Genomic DNA, 23,928 nt, shown 5'->3' on the forward strand with positions numbered 1-23,928 from the left:
ATGCTAATTGTGAGTGCTGCCTACTTCATAGGAAATGGACAATTGGTTGACTTTGCGTTTGCAGTGAAGAAAGATTATAAATAACACCTTCTTTTTTACTTTTTGATCATTATCTCGCTTTACTATTTCGCTATGACTAATGTTATTCCAGTGTTTTAATGTTTTCATGGGTTCATCTTTCTCTTTAGTTTCTTCTCTTTCTTCTTCTTCTTTAGTTTCTTCAGTGTTTCCCCTTACTGGATGGCATACTCGTTTTTGCATTTTTAGCATTCGTACCTATTGTTTTTTAATTTTTAGCAATACTGTTGTTATTTTAAGGGGTTTAGACACTTTAGTCGCGTTAAAAGAAGTCATGGATGGTGTGAAACAAAAAATCCGAACGGTATTAGATTCAGCATGTTGGTAGCTATAGCGCGTACCATACGATTTTTGTTGTCAATGTTGCTGCAAGTTTAGATGCTATGGAGGCTTGGAGGCCTAGAAAAAATCCAAGTAGTTATTTATGATTACAACGAAAGGAAACCACCGAAAAGTTTTTCTGGAAGTTGAATGAAAATGAGCAAATTGCGAATAGAACAACTTTCGACACCCAAACTGTTGACAAGATCTGAATATTTGAATATTGCGGGAATGTTGGGAAACGTTCTGAGATGGTATGGTAAGGTTGCTTTACATAACGGAAACTTTGGTTAGTGATAGCGGCGCTTTCCACGAAGCCCTTTTTCTCCAACGCACCGCTTCCGGTCACATGGACATTAAAACAGTCGGATTTTCCTAGGCGAATTATTTACGGCCTTCGCGGTGCAAAACGGGAGCATTGTGAAAGCCCCCCTTCCTCGGTCGCCTGTTTAAAAAGTATGGCAGGCAGCAGCAAGAGAGTTTGCCGGTGCAGCCCTCCCCCTAGGAAATAAGAAATTTTCTTAAGAGATGCGAGGGAGCCCATGGGTCAGGGGAGCCGGGAAGGCGGAGGTGGAGGCGGCGGCCTAGCCAAGCGAACATAGTTAATTTAGATTGTATCGCGTGAGAAGCAGGAAATGACGAAATATCCTGAGTGCTGACTTACACCGGCCTGGGTACTGCTTCGTTCCTAAGCTCACCTCGAACTCCTCGCGACCTCAGCTACTGCGAGAAAACGACACGCACCTTCGCGTATATTCAGCGATTCACTATTTCGCACATTTTTACCTCTAGAAACCAACGCAACAGGAAAATCTTTATCAATAAATTACTCCACCGAAAACTGACAAATGACCCCATTTGACGGTGGGGTAACATTTGGCAGTTTTCTTCAATGGGGTCATCCGGTAGAATCACCGTATGGCCGAGGTTTCGCCTTCCAGGAGGTATCGCCGTGTCAAGTCATGTGCCAAGTCACTCGTTCTTGTACGAATTCCGCACGATAAGCGGGAAGACACCAAAGCGATCGTCATTAGCGTTGAGAAATATCGATTTGTTGATCGATTGCGATCGAAGCTAATGAAGTCTGCACGTCATTCCTCTCTCCGTTGTTCTTGTTTCATTTCATCTTCATCGAGATACTTTTTCTCCTCGGGGCTCTGAGAAGTATCACGTGTGGCTTGAGCGACGCAAAGGAATGGCTGACCAGTGGTGGACGTTACTACTTCTCTGACCAAACAGTCATCCCATGCTGTCGTACATTACATTTTTCATATTTTCAACAATACCCAATCTTCAGTTTTTTACTCTGGATCGCCTCATCTCAAAAATTTCTGCAGGTTTTCTGCACAAATCGGGAAAGAAGGTCAAGATTCGGAATTCAGAGAAGAAATCTTAGGTAAGTAACCCACGCTTGAGGGTAAAATGAAATAGGGGACGAGTGCTGAAAGGAAATTTCTGCACTCGCAGTTTTTAGCTCGTATTAGAAACAAGTGCTACTTCTGGAAGTAGTATTCCTGTCTCTAAATCAATCAATCAGGACACCAATTAATAAATTCACTAGTCATTTAATCCACTAATCACTTCACTAATTATCCTTTTGATTCATCAATCATCAATCCAGCATAGTTAATTAATCATACCTAATACGAGGTCTTTGATTGATTCATTAGTGGATACTCATCAATCAACAATTTCTTGCTAGATGGCGAGATGTACATCTCTCGCGTACAATTTGTCTCGCATAGAGTATAACTTTCAGTCCCCTAAACAGGTCCCTCACAATATTATTTTAAATGATAATATCAATAGTTAACGTCTATTATTTCTTATGGACTGGTAACCACCTAAATTGTTGTTGGACTGTTGCTGAACAACATCCTGAAGGATAGAAAATTTTATTATAACTTTTAAGCGCTTTTAAATAATAGTAACCACAGCCGAACTCCAGCAGAAGATCATAATTATCATGAAAAGAAGTTTAAATTAAATTCTTCTCTATTTCATTATTTTTATGGACCGATGATAACCTAGATTGTTGTTGGACTATTGCTGAAGAACATCCTGAAGGATAGTAAATTTTATTAAAACTTTTAAACGATTTTAAGTAGTAGTAACCACAGCCGAATACTAGCAGAAGATCATAATTGTCATAAAAAGACGTTTAAATTAAATTCTTAACAATTTTATTATTTTTTATAGACTGTTTACTACCTAGATTGTTGCTGGGATGTTGCTGAACAACATCCTGCAGGATAGAAAATTTTATTATAACTTTTAAGTAGATGTTTAGAATATCGTGAAATGTCTAAGATGTTGGTGGAATATATTAAATATTTTGATGCAATAGAAAATTAAAAAAATTAATTTCATTTAGGACATAAAACTGTTTACCTAAAAGTATCAAACCAACGCAAATTGATACCAATAATGTGGATCAAATCAAAAATTGATCTAAACTTTTGGTGTCAATTTGATTCAGATTGAAACAGACAATGCAGAATTTAAAACTGATCCTAAATTAAGATTTTCTTTTTACTGCTACCGTACGAATCATAACAGTTTTTAAGATTTTTGCTGTTTGCATATAAAATTAAACTTAAAGTGTTCAATATTTAGCTAAAATTATTTGCACGGCCCCTAAGATAATCCTCTAAATCATTAAGTTTGACACGTATATCAAGTTAGCAGCACAACTTCACGAAATTCAAAGATGAACAATTACATAATTTGCCGTTAATTAATTGTGAAATAAATAATTAGCAACTAACAAATAATTAGCGGAGTACCCCTCAAAACTATTAAATCAATTTATAAACATAATTACCTGTACAGTGTTTAAAATAATTGCTTTCATAAGAATTTACCGTTTTTTATCCGTAACAAATCCCATTAATTGATTTTCATAATAATTCAAGTTACTGCTTGACGAATTTGAATTAATTGTGTCCGGGAAAAAGTCGTATGATTATTTCCAACTTAACATTCGATCATGAAATAATTGCAATTTATTAACACATACCACATTAACCCCACTTCTAAGGTTATTATCTTTGTCTGATTTAATTGTGCATCAATTGTGTAATGTAGTATTTTGGTAAAATACGTTGATTGGTAATTTTAATAAAATATAACAGATTTAGGTACCTAAATCTGAATTTTTCATTGCAACGATTTAGTAGAATTTACATTTTATAATGAGTGATAAAATCGTTGGAAAAGGGAGGAAGAGCACCGTTAACAGGAAAGGGGATCGCCGAAAATAGCGAATTGCAAGGATATGACAAACAAGAACAACTCGATTACTTGGTTTTATATTCATTGATAAGATGATTGTTACAACGATCGTTTCGAATTGAAATCTCCGAATAGTTTGATTTTGAAAATCCGCAATTGGAATTAAATTCGAATCTCGTCCTAACTGATGCTTTTGCATCAGTTAGGACGAGATTAGGATATTTGCCATCAGCAGAATTTAATATCATCAGAGTTGGGAAATTTTGTGGTGCAGCAAATAGTGTGTGGCAAGAGAAAGAATAGAAAGCCCCAGTGGTTAAAATTTTCGCAGTTAGTTGATGATAGTGGCAGTGATGCGCGAACATTGGCAGTGTTGGTGAATCGCATCGTACTGTCATCACAGAGTGCATGGTGTACAAAGTAGGTCCAGCAGCAACGATACTCGTTGGGTGCGCGTGTACCTACACATAAAAGAGTTGAACATGGAGAAAATACAAGCGAACGGTTACAGCCGTCCCCTCGCGAGTTGCGCGACCAATCCGCGCGTAGCGCGAGCTGCGTGAAGGCGGAACGCGGCTCGTCGCGTATCCGCGTATTTATTATTCAGTTTGCAAATACATGGCAAAAATGATCTCTCTCGAGGGCCTGAATGCCCGCGGACCAGAGGAGGTGGAGCCAGAAGGCAGGAGCGGCTCCGATCGCCTGTTAATTTGTTAGAGAACCTGCCGGACGATACTGGCTCTCCTGTAAACACACTCCGTTTGCTGCTTCTTTAAATATGCAATCCATACCCGCAGATGACTGCCTTTAAATCTTAGGATTCTTTTTCTTTACCTCTCTTTTTCTTGACCATGCGGACAAAGTGGAATCCGAAGGAGAAAAACTCATGGAAATCAAAATCATCTAGTTTTTGGTACTAGAAATACGCGAAGAAGGTGAGAAATTACTTTTCAGTCCGCAAATAGAAAATTTGGTTCAATTTTGAATGCGGCATTCGGAGCTAGTATATATACGGGGTTGATCCGCATTTGCGCTTGTGAGAGAGTTTTCGGCCACTTACCCTTTACGCGATATCTGGTGGTGAACCTCCACAAGAAATATGTGAGCCATCTATGAGTGTTAACTATCTGGCACTTTTTTTTACACTGCACATAAATTTATTCAATAACAAAAAAATTAACTCAAAGAATTAAAAAAATTCTTTCAATTCAAAAGATTTTTGTAAAAATACTACTTTTCTGCTTGAACAAAGACCAAATAATTGTGAATATTCTCTCTCTCCCCCCTTTTCGCAGCAAAGCAACTACAAACTTTTCTTGTTCCTTTTCATTTCAATTCTCCCCTCTGTGCAATCTCCATTTGTTTTATGCCGCATTCGTTACAATAGTGCAGAATTAAAGACAGAATGCGTCTTTGATCGAGAAAATGTCGTTGAGATTACCATTAGCGAGAAAAATGTCGAGAGTCAATGGAAGGGGGGAGTACAAGCTTGGATAATGTGGCAAAAAGTAGGCGTGGAACTTGGGAATTTTTGGAATGTAAACTGGCCTCAAGAAAAAGGTTGACGTTTTTTTTACAAATGCTCTGCGGGTAATGAGTATTTATGATTCAAAGTTGGAGGAATCGATTAAAAGGATCATTATGTATTCAGTATTCAGATTGTAATTTTTAAACACTATTCAAATATCATTTATAATTTATATTATTAGAATTACTAGCATCCACTCAAATAAATGGAGATTTCATAGAAAATACAGTATTTTAAACATTATGAATCTAAAAGAATTTAAAATTGTTTGAAGGGATTCGTAATATTAAGGAAATTCGAGTAAGTTTTTGAAAAAGTGTCCGCCATATTGGATCCGCCATTTTTAATGTTTGAATTAAAAAATAAGAATTTTAATTGAATCGTCAATAATAAAATTTTGAAATGCATAAATTCAACATTTACATGTTTGTGCTTTTTTCTATACTTAATCATCATTATCATCGTCTTGAGTCAACATATAGTGCCAGTGAAGGGATGATAAACAAATTATCTTCGAGAAACTTCTAGTCTATTTGTCAATCCTGTGCCAACATTCTGCCAATCTGGACGAGACAATCTGATCGACTTCCAGTCTTTGACAATGGACCAATTTCAGATGGCTACGTGAATTTAAATCTAAACTCCCTGCAAGTAACCTACATCTTATCTCACATCTGATCGGTTAATCCTGTAATATTCTTTTAACTGATTGATTTCACTTTCAATGTGCCAATCCATTGATCGGACCAAGGAGTTGCCAATTCTGTTCAATCTTCTAATTTTAGAAAACGGAAATTTTCGGTTATACAAGTCTGTATTTTAAAGTCTGTTCACTTAGTTCAAAACCTTGTTTCGCAAATAAAGCAGACAAATAGTATTAAAATACTACTAATGGTTTACTAGTATTACTAGTATTTTAATACTATTTGTCTGCTTTATTTACGAAACAGAAGGTTGCAGTGTAATATCAAATGGAACAATGATATTTCGATGTATATCGCTAATTCTCGTCAACGGACATCAAACGGTTGCGCATTCACTTTTTTTATCTTATTGCTTCATTACATTACAAACTTCGTGTCACTATTTATAAAAATATTTAATTGCATAATATTCGCATATGTGAATTTTCCCTATTTCGTAATTGCTGAAACCATTTAATTATTGCAGCTTCATCATCCACAAAGTTATTATTTACTTTACGAAGAGTTTCTCGATTTTTAATGTCCTGCTACAAACTTTTTTTTAAATTTCTCTCGAAAAGGACACCGCAAGAAGTACATAAGTTTTGGGTTATAATATTGTCCTATAAGTTTCTAAATTTAGTTTTCTTCAGACTCAATACGAACTTAAAAATCAAAATTTATAAGAAAATCGAATAGGACCTGAAACGTAAATGTAAATTTGCTTCAAGTCCGTAAAAGTCAGTTTTTTTTTAAAAAAAAGGTCTGTAAAGTCCGTAATTTGATTGAGAAAAGACGAATAGTTCGTAAATTCTACGATGCAATTTGGAGAATTTTAGAGAAATTACAAATGCAGAAAATCAATTATTTTCAAAAGTAATCAAATTCTTCGCAAAAATTCCATTATGTTCAAAAACTTTTTTAAATTCTAGTCAAAATTGCACTTATCTTTAGAAATAATTAAATTCTTCTCCGAAATTCAATTATTAGCAAAAATTTTAATTTCTTGGCAAAATTTCAATTATTTTCAAAAATTTTCCTCAATTCAATTGTTATTTTTAATATCAATTTTAATAAAATTTTCCAAAAGAATTGAATTATTTAAAAAAAATTTAATAAAATTCTACGCAAACCTTTAATTATTTTCATAAAATAATAAAAATTTCACAGGAATTCAATTATTTACAAATTTTTTGTAAATTTCGTCACAATTATTCAATTATTTTCATAAGTATTAAAATTTTTACAGGGATTCAATAATTTTCATAAATAATAAAATTCTTCTCAGGAGTCCAATTATTTTCATAAATAATAAAACTCATTGCAAAATTACAATTATTTTCAATACAATTTTAATTGAATTTCTCGAAAAATGTAATTATTCTTAAAAAACTTATTAAAATTCGTCGAAAGAATTCAATTATTTAAAAATTTATTGATAAAATTCTTTACGAGAGTTCAATTTTAAAAAACATTCAGTAAATTGTTTTTTTTATTTAAATAATTAAATTCTAGTAGAATTTTCTTATAAAAATTGATTTAAAATTGGATTTCAGTTAAAATTTTAGATTATAATTGAATATTAAAAATTAAGAGCGTTAATTTTTAGAAATAATTGAATTTTGAAAAGGTTTCAAATTAAAATTTTTGAAAATTTGAATTTTTTATGTTTTTAACTAACAATACTGTGGAAGTGATTTTTTTGAAAAAGTTTAATTGCGGATTTTGTTTTGAAATTATTTGAAGTTTTTATTTTCTAATATATATTTAATTGAAGAATTAACGAATAATTAAAATTTCGTAAAATTGAATATTGTAAACAAATGGATTTGAAAATTGTCAAAGAACTTTTGCGAGAATTATTTAAAATAATCAATTTAAAGAAGAATTTTAGTTAAAAATTCTTGAAAATAATAATTTAATTGATAATGATTTTATCACTCGGTCATCTTTAATTATTATAAAACATGAAGAAACTGATCTCTCCGAGTCGAAGACTCGGAGTTATCGATATCTTCATGTTTTATAGTTATGAAAAATTTAATTTATAATTTTAAGTAAAATGTTCTCTTATTTGACTCGGTCTGTTTATATTTTTGTCCCTAAATGGTCCGTAATTTTTCATTTTTGATCCTTAAGTCCGTATTTTTAAATACTTTCACTGGTGCTAGCCCAACATTTGTAGAACATTTTTAGTATCACTTTTGGTGTAATTTATAATATTATTTTTGGTATAATTTTTGGTATCATCGTTAGTATAATTTTTAGCTATAATAAATAATTTAGGTAATGAAGTAATGGAGTGTTTTAGTTTGGAAATATAAATAAAGCACTTGCTCCTAAATCCCAGAATCTCAGCTTGCAACACTGACAATAATATAGTGAGGCTCAATTCTCTATAAAAAGTGACGTACGCTAAAGTAGTACTTTGGTCTTATACTAAAATACTGGAAATAATGGAAATAATGGAAAGAATGGAAAGAATGGAGAAAAAGGGATTTTCGAAAGGGAATACACTGATACATAGACAGGCTATGAACCTTTGCAGTTTGTTGCACACAGGTGAGCGAAGGCCGACCGAGCGTGACTTTTTCTCAGTTTGCTTTACGGTTCTTTGAATGTCGTGCTCCTTCCGTTTATTGTTGCATTAATCTACGTGTGCCGGCGACCCGCTTTGCACCTATATGTATACGTTGCCTTCGTTGAATACAGCTGAATACCACTGAATACAGCTGAATACACGTACACACAATACCAAGGTACTTATGTCTGTAAGTAGCGATACATCAAAGTAAGGCCATAATGTTGTGCTCGCTGTTTAGTTGACTCTCGACGATGTCTTGCCACCAAAGTCGCTTCGCGCCCCTCTTCTAAGCCTATAATATATTCAATATATAAAACCGTACAATGCCTTATCTCACATCGAAAAGAAAATTACTGCTTACTGCTTACTGCTTTTCATTTTCCTCCATATATTTCTTCTTTTCTTCTTTTCCATTTGTACTTCTTCAAATACTCTATCATTATTCTCAGATTCAAAATATAATGTCAACTTTTTACAAACTGCTATTTGGGACAAGTTCGAATTGTTTAGAAAATCATTGACCGAAATTTATCCAGTAGTCATTAGATTACATTGTACTTTCATTGATGATATCTTTTTTTTAAAATTCTGTCACTGAAAATCGCTTTAATTCTACTAATTATTACTCTCATCAAACTTTAATATTTTCTATTTATCACTTTTAGATTTATAATTTTATATCAAAGGCATTTTTTAATCGGGCCGCGTCCATAAATTACATAATTTTTTTTTAAATTTTAACCCCCCCTCCCTACTTGTAAGAAAATTTGCATACATTAGCGCAATTTTTCTACTTCAATAACTTATACAATGAAAAAAAATTTGATTCAAATAACCGATTACTTGACTATTATTAAATATTTAATTGAATCAAATAATATTTATTGGACTCAATTAAATGGTATTTGCTTCAAATACTGAAATTATTGGTTCAAATACCATTTAATTCACTCCAATAAATATTATTTGATTCAAGTAAATATTTAATTGATAATAGTCAATTAATCGGTTATTTGAATCAAATAAATTTATTTTTCAGTGTAAGAATATTCCTAAGAAACATGAAGAAATCGATCATTAAATTTCAAAAAAATTAATTCTTCAGAATTGTCAGTTAAAAGTATGTAAAATTTAAATTTTCAAAAATTTTAATTTGAAACTTTTTTAAAATTTAATTATTTGTTAAAATTAACTACATTTCATTTATAAATTTTAATTTTTATTAGAAAATTCTACGAGAATTCAATTATAATTAATTTATTGAATAATTGAATGTTTCTTTAAATTGCCCATGTAGAAATTTCCCTACTTGTCCCTACCAAATGTTGGATTCTGATTAGAACCATCCTAGAAAATCTACTCTAGAAAAATCTGTCTAGAACCTCGCTAGATTCTGACTAGAATCTCTAGTCTACAAAAACTAATCGGTTTCCAATCAAATTCTAGTTAAAGAATTATTATTACTAATTTTGTATTATAAAGAATTATTATTAATTGACATTATTATTTATTATTTTAATAATTTAAATAATTTAATAACTTTATAATTTTTTAATTTAAATTATTATTAGATTATAAAGAATTATTATTAATTGAAATTATTAGATAATTCAGACTAGAAAAACTCACTAGGACCTTATTGATTTCCAACTAGCGACAAACTAGTGTACAAGTAATATACATAAATTGTCTTTCTATAAATAAATATTTTTATGAATTGTCAAAAACATTTTAAAGTATAATTGCACTTACATATATTTTTAAATAATTATTTTTACGGATAATATTACAATATTTAGGTAATAAAAATTAATTATACTCACATAATTAATATTTATTTGTGTCTTATTCTTTTAATTTACTTATTAAATAAAAGATTTTTATTTAATAAAATTGTTTTATTGGAATTTTATGTAAGAATGTTCTACAATATTAAAAATTGGGTTTCAAATATGTTAAAAAATGAAATAATTAAATAATATGCAAAATTTTTTAAAAAATAATGCTGGTAAAAATTATTTAACTAGAATTTGATTGGAACCCGACTAGTTTTTCTAGACTAGAGATTCTAGTTAGAATCTAGCGAGAGCCCTACTAGAGATAGGGGCAAATGGTGAATTGCTGCACGGGATGTTATTTAAGCGGAGGTGCTTCCAAGCTATCACGGCCGGGAGGTATGTGTATCCGACTGGAGTCCCCAAGGTCCAAGGTTCGATCCCCCATGGGCACGAGATTTTTCAACTCAAGTTTCAGGTTTTTCGTGTACAACATTCATTAATAATGTTAATATGAATGAAGAATTTAATTATAAATAGGTTAAGTTGAAAAATAATAATTTTTAAAAGTCAACTAGAAAATTCTAGTCGGGGCCCTATCAACACACAGCTAGTTTTAATACTAGTTCCCGACTAGATATTCTAGTCTATACCCCATCTGCCGACCGTTATGAAAGTAGTTGGGTTCTAACGATTTTCTCTAATCAGTTCCCCACTACAGATAGGGAATTCTGGCTAGGACCCCATAAAATTCCAATCTCAATTTCTGCATGGGTGAATTCTCATAAAGAATTTTATCAACAAATTTATAAATAATTGAATTCTTTCGACGAACTATAATACAATTTTTAAAAATAATTACATTTTTCGTGAAATCAGATTAAAATTGTATTAAAAATAATTGAAATTCTGCAATGAGTTTTATTATTTATGAAAATAATTGAATCCCTGTAAAAAATGTTATATTAATTCAATTATTTATGAAAGCAATTGAATTATTACGAAGAAATTCATAAATATTTGTAAATAATTGAATTCCTGTGAAATTTTTATTATTTTAGAAACTAATTGAATTGAATTCAATTGAATTTAAATTTTATAAAAACTTTTTTTAAATAATTAAATTCTTTTGGAAAAGTTTATTAAAATAGTAATTTAGTTTGAATTTGAAAATGTTGTATTTTTTCTGTCTTATTCGGATGGTTGAAATTTGATACGTCATGGGATAAATTTCAGAGTCAGGTGCACATATAAGAAATACAGTTATTTTATTTACATTGACCTAGGGGAGGAGGGGAACTGAAACATCTCCATTATATTCCCAAAGTGAATAAAATATGCCTTAGATATTAACTGAATTTCTATGTCGTAAATTAGCCATTTAATTTTTAATATCATCACGCATGTATATCAGCAGCTACTCTTGGTTCTTGAGAAGTTCCGTGAAACGGTGCGCTCAACGTTAACGAAGCGTTAAAGCGAAGCAGGTGCGGTGCATAAATGTAGCAGATATAAAACATATAATTATAAAAGGTAATAATTAAGCGTTGAGAAATACGTAAAGGGTTGAAAATGTAGTGACCTAGGTCTGTGGATTCCTTGGGAATCACAAGTTTTTTGAACCCGCAAATGCGTAATGACTTGATTAAATCAAAGCCCTCCTCCTGCATATGCAAAAAACATTTACCCTCTTCGGAAATGAAGTCTTGTTGGATTAAAATGTAAAAGTTACTACATTCTTGTCAGTGTAAAACTGCTTCTAAATGCGCCAATGGAGACAGGAAAATTATCTCTTTTTTAATCTCTGCCGACTCTCATTGGGATTCTATTGGTCAATCTAACTAAACTTAGTATTAGTAATTTAGTGAAAGTAATTCTCAACATCTCGGTGTTACATTTTTTCTATTTTATCCACACTATCAAAATCATCAAAATTAGCTTCTAATCAAATATTTTTAAGATTCATAGTTAAAAATTCTTTTTCTGATCGTTTTCGAACCTCCGTTCAATGGAAAAAAGGAACACTAGGATAAAGTTGTTTGTTTTTGTTGCAAAGTGTGTGCATTTATACAACAACAATTTAAGGAGAAATTACTGTACACGCTGCAACATTTGATGTTAATTATTTTCACTTCTAACTTACAGATTGACTGTTGACCTTTCGACGCAGTAATTATTAAATTCTCCGAGACCAGTAGCAGTTTTCTTGCTCACCATAATATTGAGGAGAAATCTTCAGCACTCGACAGGAATCAGTTGCTGTTGAAAGGAATTCACGAAGTCGAACTCTGGGCTCAAATGGAATTCCTTTGGGTATAAATGAATCGCTCTTGTCTCGCGTAAATTGCTTTCCGAATGGTGTAACCAGCGAAAGAGAAGTTCTTATCTGCTGTCTTTGATTTTCCATTCGGCGTCATAGAACCTCGTGAAAAAAAAGAGGAGCGTTAAATTTATCTCAAAGAGTGAAGAGAATCATCAATTCCGAAAAAAGAAAATCTCAAAAAGATGTGAAATTGAGTTTGGAAATATTTATAAAGATACAGATAATAGACACATTAACAATTGGTGATAATTGTTAATTTCAATTATCTAGTTTTGCGGTTGAAGTTGACAAAGTTGCCCTCTGAATTCTCGTCAGAACCCCGTTACATAATTACGAGCGTAGGATGCGGATTGATTAGCGCACGACGAAGAGAAAGGCAGAATATTCTGTGGATTGGTTTACGAACTGGGTAGGTATGTGAATCACCATGCCACAGCTTCATATTCACAACTAGCGAGCCGTGGACATTACATGTTGGTCACAATACCATTTTGGCCAAACCGAATTTTAAGGATTATTTTTTCCACTTACAATTTGGATAGTGATCCAAATAGTTCTTATTCTGCTATAAGCGGAAGGTTTCTTTGATTCAAAATTTTAAACATGTTGACCCAACCTGACTGATCTATCTGATAGGCTACATCACAGTTTTTCTAAGGATTCAAAGATCTCAGGATGTCAATAACAAAATCATTAATTATGAATTTCGAAGTACATCCAAAGAAAGCATTATAAACATTTTGGTGGAGGTCATCGAGATGCTTCTTTTTTAGCATAAAAGCAGATTTTTCAAATGGTTGCACACAGAGAGCTAGCGGAGGCCAAGAGTGTCCTTGAGTAAAACTGTTGGACGGGAGAATCGACGACAATGCTCCGTTTAACGAATCGGGTCGGCAATTTATTTGAGCGACCGCGAGAGCAGATTTAGTCGATTCTGCCTATCGTTTTTTGTGTGCGGTGCACGTGTGTGTTTTTCAGTTCCATACAAGCACACGGGGCGCCTTCTCCCGCCCGCGCTCGGTTCCACCACCGCGCGGCGTGGTTCGCCGTTCGCGAGTCGCAAGTCACCTCTGTTCACCTCAAGGCACTCAGTCCGCCCGAGTCGTGCACCACGAAACACGCAGGCCAGGCAGCACGCAAGATATCCATTCTCGAGCTCCTTCGTTATAAACCAACTCCCATTCTCTCTTTCCCATTCCTCTGGGCGCACGCGCTCGCGCCAAAATTTTCGCGCACGTGACTCAATTTTGTGTTCGCTGAAAAGACCCTGTAGTGAATATATTGATAACAAGTGAGAGTGAGGGGAAATTTGATAGTCTGATTGTAATAGCCTGCCCGCCCACTAGTGTTGGACGTACACATTGTGATTGTTTGCGTGGTGCTTTTGTGATTGAAACGAAAAAACGACAACGGACACGAACTCCTGGTGATGTTGGTGTTGAGTGACCTGGCTTGACGGAACTTGCCACCTCTGGATTCGTGACTGACTGTGGTGACGGTCGTGCGAGATGACTCCTGTGGCTGTCCATGAACGGTACGATCTACTTTATTCAGATTTGTCACCCTTGAAAAATTCTTTAATTTTGGTAGGGTCTTTTTGAAACTGCTTCTGGGGAAAATGTTCTTTCTTCACTTGTTTTGAAACTGTCCTTTCTTCACTTGTTTTGAACTTGTCTTCTTCACTTGACTCCTTAAATTGAGATTCCTGCGAGGAAACATAAACCCCACCCAAAATATCACTTGTTTTGAAATTGTTCTTTCTTCACTTGTCTCCTTAAATTGAGATTCATGCTGCGGCATCATAAACCCCAACCCAAAATATCTAGGGTTTATGTACTAAAGTTCTAGTTTTACCATTGGATCATCATTAATCATCATCATTAAATACCTAGTTAGCAAAAACCTTACAATCCCTACCGAAATATTGTTGTAACTTAATACACTTTTGCTACCCTAAAAATGTTTTGTCTTTTTATGGAATACTAGAGTCCTGAAGGTTTCTTAAAGTTGTTATCTTAATGGTCTCCAGACCTTCTTAATATGTCTTCCAAAATACTAATTTTAGGGGTTAGTTGGAGTGTCACCTAGGAATTATGTTTGGTAAGATGTTGAAGACTTTCAGATAAAAGACAGTCTTCGAATCCTTACCAAAGTTGTAATTTTCAGTAGGAAGTGTTGGATAAAATGGACATTGAATCTCTAAAGGAAGAAACATTAGAATTTTTGCAGAAATGATATTCCTAGAAGGACCCTAAGGATGATCGTAAATTGTGGTTAGGTTTTAAGATCATAAAATCAAGAGACAAACTTAGATTCTTTGGTAAAAATTACTTAAGGGAGTTAGTAGATATGTAAGTTAATTTAAGTATAGGAGCTAAAGTACAATTATAAAAATGCTAGTACCAGTATGAAGGATTAAAAATTAATTAATTAATTTTGGTTGAAGGTTGAAATCCTAAAGACCTTTTTTTATCTAAAACTGATTTTGACAATTTTACTCGCACGTTTCTAGAACATGGATAAAAACTGCAAAAAGAAGTATCTTAAAAGTGACTACAAAATTATTTAGAACATCATATATTAAGATGTTTCTGGTCTAAAATCTTAATATAAGATGTTTCTGGTCTAAACTGATATACCTAAACTTAGAATTAAAAATTTATATAAAAATCGACTAGAAACCAAAATTAATGAATTTCGAGGGGGAAATATTTTCTTTTACTAAAAAATATACATTTTTAAAAATTTGTCGTCATATTTAAACTAACAACAAAAATTGCATGTATAAATGGTTTTTGTAGCATTTAATTCTAACTTTTCAAAGAAATTTAAAGAGAAAAAAAATCGTAATTTATCAATAGTTTATATTCGTCTGCTTGTGTGTCTGTGTCCGCAATATGACTTTTCAATTTAATCCGTTACAAAAGAATTCGTAATAATTTAAATATCGTCTGATTTTTTATGATTAATTCTTCGCTTTATTATGACATCAGTAAATCGGATTACTATTTTGTCCGCGTATAATTTTTAAAATATCATCTAATCTCATCCGATAAAAGTCATCATCTTTTTTAATTATAATTTTTAAATTTTAAATTATTTAACTCTAATAATAATAATAATTTAAAGATATATTTATCACATTTCTCCCTTTTTCATCATATTCTAGCATATCAAAAGACTTTTTTTTAATTTTTATAGTAATTCTCCCATTTTCAACATATTCTAGTATAGTAGAAGAATTTTTTTAATTTTACTAGTTATTCTTTATGTATGGATAAGACATAAAATGTATGGATTGACATAAAAAATGTAGATCAAATAAAAAATTGATCCAAACTTTTAGCATCAATTTGATCCACTTTGGTATCAATTTGATACTTTCAGGAAAACTGTGATGTAGTGAATACTTGATGATCAATAATTTTTAATAGTAATTGATTCTAATATTTATTAGAAAAAAAATAATATTTTTATTTGAACCAAATAAAAAGTCTGGTTGGCTCCAAGTCATTTGACTTACCAATCAGACTTTATATATTTATATAAATTAATTATATATTTATATAATTTTTCTATGGGTGTCGTGAAATACGAATTCTAAATTCGAAATAACAGATTCAAAAATTCAAGACCCAAAGAATTGAGTATATTGATTAATTGTATTCAGTTGTAAATATTCATTTGAGATCCTTTTCTTCATAGATAGAGAATCTTCGTCTAATTTCACATTACGGTTTGATCCTTATCGGCAAAGACACTGTCTGACTTCGTCTAACGTTAATTTCTTTAATTTAAACATCGATCAGTATTTGCCAGCAGATCCTAATCAAATTTGAACTCCCATTAATGATTGAGATTAACCGATTGATTGATTCAAGTCAGCTACACTGATTAATTGATTGACATAGGCGAACGAGGGAGACTGATAAAATAAATGCCTTTTCTTATTAGGAAATGAATAAATTTTACTACTTTTAGATGGAACTGATGTATATTCTGAGGTCAATAATCTGTAAAATCTTATTCTCAATATCGAATGTTAATATTTAAAATCCTCTAGGTTTTTGTTGGTTCTTTTGTCTTTTGTTGATTTATGGGTGACTTTCACAGATTTCTTGAAAGTATCAAAAATTGATGCCAAAAATTCAGATCAATATTTGATTAGATCCACATTTTTGTTATCAATTCGTTGAAATTTGATACTTTTAACTTTTTAAGTTTCAACAGTGAATTAAATAAGTTCTGAAATAATTGGATGCACTTAATTAAAAAGCAGAGATTGAAGAGATTCACGGCGTGTTGAGAAATAATTTTCCTGTGTAAAAAGAGAAGAGAAGAAAAGTGTCGATTGGTGATCGAACGTTATTATGTCACACTCCCACGCGAGCGACGGCTGCTGATGTTGTCGCCGCCGTCGCCGTTGTAGCGGATATCTTTGCCTGGGTTCTTCACTTCGTGCACGTTGTCTGACATTTCCGCGCGAGGTGCCAGGCACCGCATTATTATATCCTTAGAGGTTAAGACGCTCTTCGTGCGTAACTGTCTCTTCGAATATTCCCAACAATAACATTCTTGATTCTATAGATCACGACGAAGAACTAGAGGTAAATTCATAACAATTTACAGTTACATGCCATTTTTTCAATTTCATTCTGTCTTCATTTTTTGGCAGATATAAATAACTTCAGTATAAATAACTTGGTCTTTTTCATTCGATCAGGAACATTTTATTAAGTAAACTGACAATTTTATCAACCCCCACTGTATCTGAACTTACAACGCTAACAGAATCGGTATATTGCATTTTTATACGCGATGCGCATAGATGCACAATTTTCATACAAGAAATTGGACATTTTGCAGCACATTATTGAGTTTAACGCAAAGCTTAAGGTATAGAAAAAAAAGAAGGGATCATTTACAAACTATGGCATGATTTTTCGGGCTAAATTTTACCCCCTTCCTAAAGGATTCCACTAAATTCACACCTAGTTGTAAAATGAGTATCTACAATAGCTTGCAAATACATTAGTTTTATCTCATTCAAAGTGCATTAATATTCCATAATATTTTCCAAAAGCACAAAAATAATGAAGCTAAATGCCACAAAAGAGGAGAAAAAATGTTGAATTTTAAGAAATTCGGATTTTTGAATTTTTGATAATTTTTGAAAATTTTCAATTTTTATCCAAAGGGTGGAGGCTATTAAATAAGTAAAGTATTTTTCAAAAGCACAAAAATATTGAAGCTAAATGCCACAAAAGAGGAGGAAAAATTTTGAATTTTAATAAATTCGGATTTTTGAATTTTTGATAATTTTTGAAAATTTTCAATTTTTATCCAAAGAGTCGAGACTAATAAATAAATAAAGTATTTTCCAAAAGCACAAAAATAATGAAGCTAAATCCCATAAAAGAGAGGAAAAAATGTTGAATTTTAAGAAATTCGGATTTTTGAATTTTTGATAATTTTTGAAAATTTTCAATTTTTATCCAAAGAGTCGAGACTAATAAATAAATAAAGTATTTTCCAAAAGCACAAAAATAATGAAGCTAAATGCCACAAAAGAGGAGAAAAAATGTTGAATTTTAAGAAATTCGGATTTTTGAATTTTTGATAATTTTTGAAAATTTTCAATTTTTATCCAAAGGGTGGAGGCTATTAAATAAGTAAAGTATTTTTCAAAAGCACAAAAATATTGAAGCTAAATGCCACACAAGAGGAGGAAAAATTTTGAATTTTAATAAATTCGGATTTTTGAATTTTTGATAATTTTCTATAATTTTAGATTTTTTACCAAAGAGTCGAGACTATTATATAAGTAAAGTATTTTCCAAAAGCACAAAAGTAATAAAGCTAAATGCCACAAAAGAGGAGAAAAAATGTTGAATTTTAAGAAATTCGGATTTTTGAATTTTTGATAATTTTCGATAATTTTCAATTTTTATCCAAAGGGTGGAGGCTATTAAATAAGTAAAGTATTTTTCAAAAGCACAAAAATATTGAAGCTAAATGCCACAAAAGAGGAGGAAAAATTTTGAATTTTAATAAATTCGGATTTTTGAATTTTTGATAATTTTCTATAATTTTAGATTTTTTACCAAAGAGTCGAGACTATTATATAAGTAAAGTATTTTCCAAAAGCACAAAAGTAATAAAGCTAAATGCCACAAAAGAGGAGAAAAAATGTTGAATTTTAAGAAATTCGGATTTTTGAATTTTTGATAATTTTCGATAATTTTCAATTTTTATCCAAAGGGTGGAGGCTATTAAATAAGTAAAGTATTTTTCAAAAGCACAAAAATATTGAAGCTAAATGCCACAAAAGAGGAGGAAAAATTTTGAATTTTAATAAATTCGGATTTTTGAATTTTTGATAATTTTCTATAATTTTAGATTTTTTACCAAAGAGTCGAGACTATTAAATAAGTAAAGTATTTTCCAAAAGCACAAAAATAATGAAGCTAAATGCCACAAAAGAGGAGAAAAAATGTTGAATTTTAAGAAATTCGGATTTTTGAATTTTTGATAATTTTTAAAATTTTCAATTTTTTACCAAAGGGTGGAGACTATTAAATAAGTAAAGTATTTTCCAAAAGCACAAAAATAATGAAGCTAAATGCCACAAAAGAGGAGAAAAAATGTTGAATTTTAAGAAATTCGGATTTTTGAATTTTTGGTAATTTTTAAAATTTTCAATTTTTTACCAAAGGGTGGAGACTATTAAATAAGTAAAGTATTTTCCAAAAGCACAAAAAAAATGAAGCTAAATGCCACAAAAGAGGAGAAAAAATTTTGAATTTTAAGAAATTCGGATTTTTGAATTTTGATAATTTTCGATAATTTTAGATTTTTTACCAAAGAGTCGAGACTATTAAATAAGTAAAGTATTTTCCAAAAGCACAAAAATAATGAAGCTAAATGCCACAAAAGAGGAGAAAAAATGTTGAATTTTAAGAAATTCGGATTTTTGAATTTTTGATAATTTTTGAAAATTTTCAATTTTTATCCAAAGAGTCGAGACTAATAAATAAATAAAGTATTTTCCAAAAGCACAAAAATAATGAAGCTAAATGCCACAAAAGAGGAGAAAAAATGTTGAATTTTAAGAAATTCGGATTTTTGAATTTTTGATAATTTTTGAAAATTTTCAATTTTTATCCAAAGGGTGGAGGCTATTAAATAAGTAAAGTATTTTTCAAAAGCACAAAAATATTGAAGCTAAATGCCACACAAAAGGAGGAAAAATTTTGAATTTTAATAAATTCGGATTTTTGAATTTTTGATAATTTTCTATAATTTTAGATTTTTTACCAAAGAGTCGAGACTATTAAATAAGTAAAGTATTTTCCAAAAGCACAAAAGTAATGAAGCTAAATGCCACAAAAGAGGAGAAAAAATGTTGAATTTTAAGAAATTCGGATTTTTGAATTTTTGATAATTTTCGATAATTTTAGATTTTTTACCAAAGAGTCGAGACTATTAAATAAGTAAAGTATTTTCCAAAAGCACAAAAATAATGAAGCTAAATGCCACAAAAGAGGAGAAAAAATGTTGAATTTTAAGAAATTCGGATTTTTGAATTTTTGGTAATTTTTAAAATTTTCAATTTTTATCCAAAGGGTGGAGGCTATTAAATAAGTAAAGTATTTTTCAAAAGCACAAAAATATTGAAGCTAAATGCCACACAAGAGGAGGAAAAATTTTGAATTTTAATAAATTCGGATTTTTGAATTTTTGATAATTTTCTATAATTTTAGATTTTTTACCAAAGAGTCGAGACTATTATATAAGTAAAGTATTTTCCAAAAGCACAAAAGTAATAAAGCTAAATGCCACAAAAGAGGAGAAAAAATGTTGAATTTTAAGAAATTCGGATTTTTGAATTTTTGATAATTTTCGATAATTTTCAATTTTTATCCAAAGGGTGGAGGCTATTAAATAAGTAAAGTATTTTTCAAAAGCACAAAAATATTGAAGCTAAATGCCACAAAAGAGGAGGAAAAATTTTGAATTTTAATAAATTCGGATTTTTGAATTTTTGATAATTTTCTATAATTTTAGATTTTTTACCAAAGAGTCGAGACTATTAAATAAGTAAAGTATTTTCCAAAAGCACAAAAATAATGAAGCTAAATGCCACAAAAGAGGAGAAAAAATGTTGAATTTTAAGAAATTCGGATTTTTGAATTTTTGATAATTTTTAAAATTTTCAATTTTTTACCAAAGGGTGGAGACTATTAAATAAGTAAAGTATTTTCCAAAAGCACAAAAGTAATGAAGCTAAATGCCACAAAAGAGGAGGAAAAATTTTGAATTTTAATAAATTCGGATTTTTGAATTTTTGATAATTTTCTATAATTTTAGATTTTTTACCAAAGAGTCGAGACTATTAAATAAGTAAAGTATTTTCCAAAAGCACAAAAATAATGAAGCTAAATGCCACAAAAGAGGAGAAAAAATGTTGAATTTTAAGAAATTCGGATTTTTGAATTTTTGATAATTTTTGAAAATTTTCAATTTTTATCCAAAGGGTGGAGGCTATTAAATAAGTAAAGTATTTTTCAAAAGCACAAAAATATTGAAGCTAAATGCCACACAAGAGGAGGAAAAATTTTGAATTTTAATAAATTCGGATTTTTGAATTTTTGATAATTTTCTATAATTTTAGATTTTTTACCAAAGAGTCGAGACTATTATATAAGTAAAGTATTTTCCAAAAGCACAAAAGTAATAAAGCTAAATGCCACAAAAGAGGAGAAAAAATGTTGAATTTTAAGAAATTCGGATTTTTGAATTTTTGATAATTTTCGATAATTTTCAATTTTTATCCAAAGGGTGGAGGCTATTAAATAAGTAAAGTATTTTTCAAAAGCACAAAAATATTGAAGCTAAATGCCACAAAAGAGGAGGAAAAATTTTGAATTTTAATAAATTCGGATTTTTGAATTTTTGATAATTTTCTATAATTTTAGATTTTTTACCAAAGAGTCGAGACTATTAAATAAGTAAAGTATTTTCCAAAAGCACAAAAATAATGAAGCTAAATGCCACAAAAGAGGAGAAAAAATGTTGAATTTTAAGAAATTCGGATTTTTGAATTTTTGATAATTTTTAAAATTTTCAATTTTTTACCAAAGGGTGGAGACTATTAAATAAGTAAAGTATTTTCCAAAAGCACAAAAATAATGAAGCTAAATGCCACAAAAGAGGAGAAAAAATGTTGAATTTTAAGAAATTCGGATTTTTGAATTTTTGGTAATTTTTAAAATTTTCAATTTTTTACCAAAGGGTGGAGACTATTAAATAAGTAAAGTATTTTCCAAAAGCACAAAAAAAATGAAGCTAAATGCCACAAAAGAGGAGAAAAAATTTTGAATTTTAAGAAATTCGGATTTTTGAATTTTGATAATTTTCGATAATTTTAGATTTTTTACCAAAGAGTCGAGACTATTAAATAAGTAAAGTATTTTCCAAAAGCACAAAAGTAATGAAGCTAAATGCCACAAAAGAGGAGAAAAAATGTTGAATTTTAAGAAATTCGGATTTTTGAATTTTTGATAATTTTCGATAATTTTAGATTTTTTACCAAAGAGTCGAGACTATTAAATAAGTAAAGTATTTTCCAAAAGCACAAAAATAATGAAGCTAAATGCCACAAAAGAGGAGAAAAAATGTTGAATTTTAAGAAATTCGGATTTTTGAATTTTTGGTAATTTTTAAAATTTTCAATTTTTTACCAAAGGGTGGAGACTATTAAATAAGTAAAGTATTTTCCAAAAGCACAAAAAAAATGAAGCTAAATGCCACAAAAGAGGAGAAAAAATGTTGAATTTTAAGAAATTCGGATTTTTGAATTTTTGGTAATTTTTAAAATTTTCAATTTTTTACCAAAGGGTGGAGACTATTAAATAAGTAAAGTATTTTCCAAAAGCACAAAAATAATGAAGCTAAATGCCACAAAAGAGGAGAAAAAATTTTGAATTTTAAGAAATTCGGATTTTTGAATTTTTGGTAATTTTTAAAATTTTCAATTTTTTACCAAAGGGTGGAGACTATTAAATAAGTAAAGTATTTTCCAAAAGCACAAAAAAAATGAAGCTAAATGCCACAAAAGAGGAGAAAAAATTTTGAATTTTAAGAAATTCGGATTTTTGAATTTTGATAATTTTCGATAATTTTAGATTTTTTACCAAAGAGTCGAGACTATTAAATAAGTAAAGTATTTTCCAAAAGCACAAAAATAATGAAGCTAAATGCCACAAAAGAGGAGAAAAAATGTTGAATTTTAAGAAATTCGGATTTTTGAATTTTTGATAATTTTCGATAATTTTAGATTTTTTACCAAAGAGTCGAGACTATTAAATAAGTAAAGTATTTTCCAAAAGCACAAAAATAATGAAGCTAAATGCCACAAAAGAGGAGAAAAAATGTTGAATTTTAAGAAATTCGGATTTTTGAATTTTTGATAATTTTCGATAATTTTAGATTTTTTACCAAAGAGTCGAGACTATTAAATAAGTAAAGTATTTTCCAAAAGCACAAAAATAATGAAGCTAAATGCCACAAAAGAGGAGAAAAAATGTTGAATTTTAAGAAATTCGGATTTTTGAATTTTTGATAATTTTCGATAATTTTAGATTTTTTACCAAAGAGTCGAGACTATTAAATAAGTAAAGTATTTTCCAAAAGCACAAAAAAAATGAAGCTAAATGCCACAAAAGAGGAGAAAAAATGTTGAATTTTAAGAAATTCGGATTTTTGAATTTTTGGTAATTTTTAAAATTTTCAATTTTTTACCAAAGGGTGGAGACTATTAAATAAGTAAAGTATTTTCCAAAAGCACAAAAAAAATGAAGCTAAATGCCACAAAAGAGGAGAAAAAATTTTGAATTTTAAGAAATTCGGATTTTTGAATTTTGATAATTTTCGATAATTTTAGATTTTTTACCAAAGAGTCGAGACTATTAAATAAGTAAAGTATTTTCCAAAAGCACAAAAATAATGAAGCTAAATGCCACAAAAGAGGAGAAAAAATGTTGAATTTTAAGAAATTCGGATTTTTGAATTTTTGATAATTTTCGATAATTTTAGATTTTTTACCAAAGAGTCGAGACTATTAAATAAGTAAAGTATTTTCCAAAAGCACAAAAATAATGAAGCTAAATGCCACAAAAGAGGAGAAAAAATGTTGAATTTTAAGAAATTCGGATTTTTGAATTTTTGATAATTTTCGATAATTTTAGATTTTTTACCAAAGAGTCGAGACTATTAAATAAGTAAAGTATTTTCCAAAAGCACAAAAAAAATGAAGCTAAATGCCACAAAAGAGGAGAAAAAATGTTGAATTTTAAGAAATTCGGATTTTTGAATTTTTGGTAATTTTTAAAATTTTCAAT

General features: G+C 30.1%; 1 protein-coding gene across 2 annotated transcripts in view; it reads left to right on the forward strand.

Annotated features, from left to right (window-relative positions):
• Positions 1–13,766: 13,766 nt before the first annotated feature.
• The window catches only part of LOC122500817 (putative transcription factor SOX-15), a 45,749-nt gene continuing 35,587 nt past the window's right edge, over positions 13,767–23,928 (forward strand). For both annotated transcript variants that reach the window (XM_043609928.1, XM_043609929.1), the window contains exon 1: positions 13,767–14,060. The gene's annotated coding sequence lies outside the window, so the exon portion shown is untranslated. The remainder of the gene's footprint in view (positions 14,061–23,928) is intronic.

Source organism: Leptopilina heterotoma, unplaced genomic scaffold (assembly GCF_015476425.1).
Source record: "Leptopilina heterotoma isolate Lh14 unplaced genomic scaffold, ASM1547642v1 Lhet_191, whole genome shotgun sequence".
NCBI lineage: Eukaryota > Metazoa > Arthropoda > Insecta > Hymenoptera > Figitidae > Leptopilina > Leptopilina heterotoma.